This window comes from Apis dorsata, unplaced genomic scaffold (genome assembly GCF_000469605.1).
Source record: "Apis dorsata unplaced genomic scaffold, Apis dorsata 1.3 scaffold_357, whole genome shotgun sequence".
Taxonomy (NCBI): Eukaryota; Metazoa; Arthropoda; class Insecta; order Hymenoptera; family Apidae; genus Apis; species Apis dorsata.
In genome coordinates, this window is record NW_006263622.1 from 354,019 (window position 1) to 362,293 (window position 8,275).

Here is an 8,275-nt window from a genome sequence, read left to right on the forward strand (position 1 = left end):
TCACGTCCCAACCCAAGGACGCGTACGTCTCAATTACTATCAACGCGATTCAAAGGCTGATGTCGCATGGGGAGACGATCGTTGCCCTCAGGCGGAAAGAGATCCGCCTTTTCGAACTTAGCAGAACATCCATCCATACTGGATCTCCAGTTGGGCGGAGTTGGTTATCGGGATTAATCTAAAAAAAACCGTTGAGAGGGATGTCGTTGATCTTCCTCCGTCGTCGTGCCGATGTCCTGGCTATCCAAAGGCATCGTTGGGCTGGAGACAATCCGAAGAAAACATCTCTGGTGGACGCAACCATGCAAATTGACGGGTGAGTCGCTATTGAACACGTTGTGTTAGTGTAGAGGATCTTCGGTGCCCTTTGATGTTGGAAGCGCTACGAGAATTTCGGCCGTGTTTGATTAAAATTGTTTTTTTAAGATGTGTGTAGATTGATTAATTAACAATTTCAATTTTTAATAATTTATGATTGTGAATTTAAAAAATCAATTATTTTTTTTTTACAATTTTTGAGAAATATACTTTTAATCGATGGTTTTTGCAATATAAAATATATTAGTTTCCATTCGATTATCATACTTAAGATATTTATTTTGTTTATCATAATAATCATAGTTAGCGATAGCTTTAAAATTCACTTTAAGCTATAAGATCTCTAATTTATGATCTATACAGTTTTATATATAAACATATATTTATTTCATTCACAAATCTAAATCTGAAAGATATTTAAATATTTTCCAATATTTTCTAAAGTTGAAAACCATCGAATCAAGATTCAATTACACATTTATTTAGCATTCCATTCTACGTATAATATGTCTCTAAATTCTTAGATCTCTTGTAACATCGAAACGATACATAGCTCACAGTTAGCTTGTAAATAAAATACCATCGATTTATTACATCGAACTGTTGTAGATTACATTTTAATAATTCCACGCATAAACTGAACATGATTCAAATGGCACGCCCTGCGCGCGTTCCTCAATAAGGTGCAATTATGCGCGCGCACCATTGCATACTCGCGTGCAAATACACTCTGTACAGACACGAAAGGATATCCCGCATATTATGCGGCTTGCACGGTGAGCCTCTTAAATCCTTCGCGACTAAGCTTAAATCAATCAGCGTAATTAACGCGCGCTTTGTACCACTAGCGCTAGAATACGCTCGAGGTTAGGTTTGCTAGCGCGCGAGACTTGCTTTCTTCGTGTTCGTTACCTCTCCCTGAACACATAGTTTTCTTATTGCTGTTTAGACAATCCTGTTCGTTTAGTGACGTGTATTGACGTTAATTAATGCAGTAGAATGTTTATTGTTCTTTGTATGATAGATTAAATGAAGATAATTATTATAAAGTATAAAAAGAGATTTAATGCTTAAATTTATAGTCTTTTAGCTTATATTATATTATATATTAGTTAGCTTTATACTCTGTGATTGTAAAAAAAAATATCAATTTCAATTGAATTGTCAATTGAAAGTTTAAAATTTGACATTAAATATTTGCTATCAAGACATGAAGATGTGTAAACTAATTATAAAGTTATGTTTAACAATTTATGAAATAATATAGCTTTCATTTGTGCTAGTATATAGATGAAAAAAAACAAGATTTTAATTCTCAAACAATGTTTCAAATAAACATCAAAGTTTTAAATATATTCTAACACATTTCTAACATGTGTTAGAAAGAATTTGAATTTTTATAGAATTACTATAAAAATATTTAACATTTACCTGTAACTTTTTCACTCAATTATTTTATATCTTTCTTATTTCAATCCATATAAGATATAAATAAAACTTCTTGAAAAATGAACTTAACCTTAAAAAACTACTCTTCATAAAAAAAAGAGAATATTAAATTTTCTTTTTTAAATTATCATAATTTCTCTATTCAAGACTAAAGTATCATCTCAAAAATTCACAAATTTCATTATCAGAAATCAATTTAATACACGATCACACAGATTTAAATCACTTTTGATTTTCATGTGGCAGCATGATTATGAAACTGGTTCTTGCGCATGATCCACGCGTTTCTGCAGTTCTGCAGATAATTAGTGGCGCCATATAACGGTTATACAGCGAAAGATTCAATTGCTCTACACATGCGTATTTCCAACTCGATTACGATTAAATCATAGACGAAACTCTAACAAGAGATTAAATTTTATATTGGCATTTGCAAAATTGTATCTAAATATATATTTTGTTATACAATTGATCGTAAATCGTCACAGTTTAGCGACAGTTTCGAAAAAATTATGAGATTATAAATTATGTTTTTTAATATTCAATCTCAATTGAATTTTTAAATACCATTATAACCTTAAATGCACAAATTATACAGAAATAGCTATAAAATAGTCATATATTATTATAGAATATAAATTAATATAATTGTAAATTATAAGATTGTATAATTTACAGGATTTATAATAGTATTATAAATAAAAATTAATTTTATAAAAAAAATTATTTTTTTTTTTATATTTAAAATACAAATAGAATAAATTAACTTCCTTTATTTTATATAATTCTAATAATCTCCAATGACATAGAAAATAAATTAAATGCTTTACACAGTGAACAATTTAATACATAGTTATTCAAGACATGCAAATTAGATGTCCCACGCCGTACTCCATATAATTTCGAATATCTTGCATATCGAAACACTACTATTATCCTTTTCCGCTACCATTATCCTTTGTATCCCGTACTACAAACTTACGTATATTATAGCACATTGGATCTATAATTTCTCTTAAATTCATTCAACGTTCACGTACACATACCATCATACCATATACAAATGGTGGTAATTATCATAAAAGTAATCCAATATAACGTTAAAAGGTCATAATGAGGACGTTGTCTCAGCTTTCACCAGTAATCTTCCATCCAGGAAATCCTTATGCAACCCGTTGGAATTTCATTGGCCCCGTGTACAATGATCATGTCTGACGTTTCATAAATTTGTCTCATCCAAATGCTTTCACGTCGAAGATGGAAACAGTGACATTAAACTATCCTTTGCATCGAGGAATAGATTTGTATCCATGTTTTACGTAAGATCGACATCTATGTGAAATTTTTTTTTCTTCATATTATACATGATCGAGAAATTTCTCTCGAGTTTTCCTGCTTTTTTATTTTTTTCATTTTTTCAATGACGTGAGAATAGGGAGTCTGGGGAAAAAAATTCTATGTCTAAACGTTCTTGTCTTATAAAAAGAGGAAAGCCTTAAGAGGTTTGATATTTTTTATACATACCAATATTTGTATCAGTTAAGAGATATTTTATAATCACCATTTTCATTATGAATTATGAGACACTCTGTATATATTTTATTAAACTTCATTGCTCATCTTCATATTATGCACATCGAATCAAGTCGACAATAAAGTTAACTATTTTATTGCTGAATATGACTAAAATCATCTTCAAGTTTTCTTCTTGATAAATAATTTCACAATTTCGACTTATATTACTCTTGATATCATCATCAAAATACTTTCATTCCAATATTTTCATTATATTTGTGAATAAAAAAAAAAATCTCTAGATTTATTACGACATTTCAATTCATTTATTAATCAAAAACTTACTTGAAAAAATATTTTATTGACATGAATGATGAAAAGCCATTTCACAAAACCAATTTCTAAAATTATTTTGAAATTAATAGTCAAAATTATGTATGCACAGATTTCTAACAAAGATACTTTGAAAGCGATACTCAAAAATAAACTATCAAATAACTTTACCACAAAACGAACTTATTGTCAGACATCTCGTATACGTCTCCTTCCTCTTCCGGAAGCCGCAGAATCGTTCACGATCGAAAACCGCTGGAAAACGAATCGCGAAAAAAAGAATAGGAAAATAGGTACAGTAGCAGCCTGGTACACGTTTCCACGTTTCCACGTTTTTACTTGATCGCCATCGGTTCAGGCCACGTTTCGCGCGATTCGTTTTTCCCCCTAGTGGCAGGCACAAGAACATAAAACGCGGCGAGATTGCATCGGTAGAAGGAATCGCGCGCATAACAAACCTATGAATTCCCCAGGACGCGAGAAGTCCGAAGCTTTGAACGGGGAAACGCGTCTGACAAGACAAAGGACATTGCTTCCTCATAGCCAGCTGGATTCCTCTAACGGGAACGCCACTTCAGAACGTTTAACGAAGATCCTGAAAAGCTTCGCTTGGAAATTATTGCTGTCTCGTAGAGGAAAATGTTCCATGGCCATTTTTCAAGGTTAGATCATAAGTTTGTTATGTTGTAATTTCTTATGCACCGAGATGATTGAGAAATATAAAAAATCGTGTTTCAGAGTATTTTAGATAAAAATATATTCGATGCACGATGTATTTGGATCATGCAACAACGTCAAACGTTCTTTTGTGAAAGAATTCTTTAAATTTAAATATATAACAAATTTTTAAGCTTTTTTTAATAAATGATACCAAATTAAAAAGATTCACATATATTATGAAAGATTTATTATCTATTTATATGTTTATTCTAAAATAATGATAGCATCTATCAAGTTAATCAATTCTTTTCATAATATTTAGAATCGCCATCTTATTGTATATATCTATAATTTTTTTATATGCTTTGTCTTACCATAACAACTATAACTAAATTATTTTAATTAATTATAAGATATTACCATGCAACTTTTCATATTAATTGTAATGTAATTTGTTTTTTATATGTTTTTTTCTGTTACAATAATTTTTTTTCTTGTTATTCACAATTTTAATTATTCAAAGTAACTAAAGAATGTAAGATATTAATCTTTTCAAAATTGATAAATACAAATAAATACAAATTTTTATAATATAACTTAACTATGTAAATTCTCTTTCTGTATTTATGTCTATAAATACGTATAGCTCTAAAGGATTTCTGTTCATAATTTAACTATGTAATTTCCCCTTTCTGTATTTTTGTCTGTCTGTCACAACGATTATTCACAATTAAAATTATTTAAAGTAATTGTAAGATATTAATCATTACCGCATAACCTTTTCAAAATTGATGTATGCAAATACACATAGGTTCTCATAACATAACCTAACTATGTGGGCTCTCCTTCCTGTATCTGTCTGTTTGCGCCCATAGCGCCCTTCGGTCTAACTGTAGTCCCTATTCAATTCTGCAGACGCATGAACCGTAACGGTGGTTGACAAGCTTATCAAATTGCACGCCTATTTGCGATTCTCATTACACGCGTTACAATAGATGATGCGGTGATATCTATCATTATACACGTGCACACGTATGTAAACGCGTGGTTGGAATGTGAGAGTTGTGCGCACAAGGGAAAACAGCGTTCGGGAAATTTTCAACGGGTAATTTCATGGGTCAACGGCAGCACTATGCACTCGGGAACAAAACTTTCCTGATGAAATACAGTCAGTTGTGAGCTTGGCATGACGAGGTCTTTGATCGAAAAGGTGGATTAAAGGGTTATTTTAAAAATTTTTAAGAATTGCTTTGTTATTTTAATATTTTTAATATTTCTTGTTGATTAAATCAAATACAATAAATTGAATGTTTGCAAAGAGAAATATTACTTAAGCATAGAGATGTTGAACTCAATTTTATTTCTCTTAAAATTGTTTTTGAATATCTTTTTGAAATATTATGAATAATAATATTAAAATAAGTTTTCTTAAGTTTAATTAAAAGATAAATTTTGTAATAAAATGACAAATATTAGTTTAAAATCAAATTAATATGTGAAAGTTGTTTGAAGTGAATAAGCAAGAAATAGATAAAATAGTATATTTAAATTTATATTTAATATAGCGTATAAGAAAAAAGAAAAAGAAAAGAAAGGAGTTTGAGTAATAAAGTAGTAGTAAGTAGAGATTATATTCAAAGTGACATTTATTAATTAATCATTAAATATTTCTATTCAGAAATAGATTTCAATTCATTGAAATGGCACATCATATATTCAATACAAAAATGTCAAGTCATTCAAATCATCATTTAAAATTGTAAGTTCATGATAATCTTAGAAAATGTTGAAAGACTTATATATCTAACAATTTGAATAAGGTATATTATAAGTCTTTGAATGATAATGATGCATCCTATAATTTTCTATGTACTTGCACAATAAGACATATCTATAAAACTATGCACATTGTACAATTAGTATTGTTTCTACAATTGATTATTCACACTATATGTAAATTGAGCTTCAATCAATGTTATTAATTTCCTCTATTTGCTTTCTTAATATTAACAAGTACTTAACATTCAAAACTTAAGAAAAAAATGTAATTCACAATTATTTTAATATTCAAAGTACTTAATTTCATGTAATGATCAAAATTTTGTAATAAATAATTATTTTTATAATTCCTTAGAATCTATAAAATATCTTCTCAATCAAATACATAGATTTTAATTACTCTCCACAATATTACTTGCATTTATAAAAAAAATAAAATTTGAAAAATCTAAAATTATTAAATATTTATGTTATAAAATATCTTCAATGGCTGATCAAAAAATATTTATCAAACACTTCATCGTGAGCTCTGAATATATCTTGACCTTAGCGACACAGTAGTATCCAAACTATTAGACATTGGAACGTGTACAGCAATCGAACCGGTGCCAGACTCTTCACCCGTACAAATCTGCATTTTGATCCGCCGATCCTATCACGACTAACATTACTGGAAACTGGTGCCTCATTAATTCTAGCCACCGGCCCTTGTTGCTTAAACGCATAGCACAGAGTAAAGGGAAACCTGTCGGTTGTTACTTTGGTGTCCATTAACCGGTCTTCCTGACGTATGGCCTCTGTGTTCCGAGCGAGTTGTCAGAGGTCGAACAAGAATATTTTGCGTTCTCTCATTTCTTTGCTCTAGGTTGCTAGGTACAATAAAAGTTGAATAAGTAGGTGAAATCGAGATCCAAACTATTTATAAAATTTATGAAGTATTAAAATTTAATCTTGATAGTCGAATTAGTAATAATGGAACCTCTAATATCAAAATTAATATAAAATAATTTTTTCGAATAAGAGAATTCTTGTAATTAAAAAAAGAAACGTTAATTTTAGTTTATGATCTAATGCATAATTCAATTATTAATTCAATTCTACTTTATAAAATAGAAATTCTATTATACATGTATAAAGCTCTATATAAACATGAAATAGTTACATGCCAATTAACTTTGATATCGTGTTTGACTAATCTAAACCTTTCAATTAAATATTTTATTATTCTTATTTCAAATCGTTTATTTCGTGTTCGACACCTATTTTCACTTTGCATGTTTCACGCAATCAGCTTTCAACTATTCATATTTTTATATTTTTTAAACGAATTTGAGTTATATCTCTTATCGAATGTTTTAGATGTTTGATTAAAAATCACATTTTTTGCATGTCAAGACAAACTAGACTACCTTGAAATTCTCGAAAATCTAGAATTTTAATCAGTTAAAGATACGATAACAACTTCTGTTAAAAGTTCACACATTTCATTAATGATCTATTTCTCAAATATTTTTCACTGATCTTGTATTCTTGTATTCTTTCTTTTTATACATAAAACATTATTGATTAATGATGTAGCAAGATTCTCTTTCATAAAATATTATCAAAACATGATTATATCTTTTTTAACTTTTAAGATCAAATTTCAATATCATTATTTCATAAGTGCAAACTTTCTCTACATTCTCCCATGATTTTTATATAACTTTATATAAGAAAAACTAAAAAAATAAAAGAATATACGCCTATTACCTCGCAGAATACCTCAAAAATATACAACTATTACCTCAAATTGTTTAAATTTAAAAAAGAACAAGACATAAAATTTAAAATAAAAAAATCATTAAATAACATAATATATCAAAAATGAATTATTCTAAAATCTATTCTAAATCTTCCAAAATGATAAATCCATTTTTCATGGATTCATTTTCATTCAACACAACAATCGTGCACACAGATTACGTAACACATACGTGAACGAGGATTTGCTCGGTGGCACGGTCTCTTAAACGGCATCGGTTCCCTCCGCAAAACAAGTGGTCTAGCCAGTCGAGCAAATTACCCACACTTATTCCAGCTGGTACATAGGCAAGGGAGAACGTAGCCGGGACATCTTCATTCGACATCGACAGGAGACCGCGGTCTAGGCAGTAGTCGCCGACCGACCTGTCCCGTTGCTCGCCATTTTTCTGGCCGCACGCACGATCAGCCTCGTCGA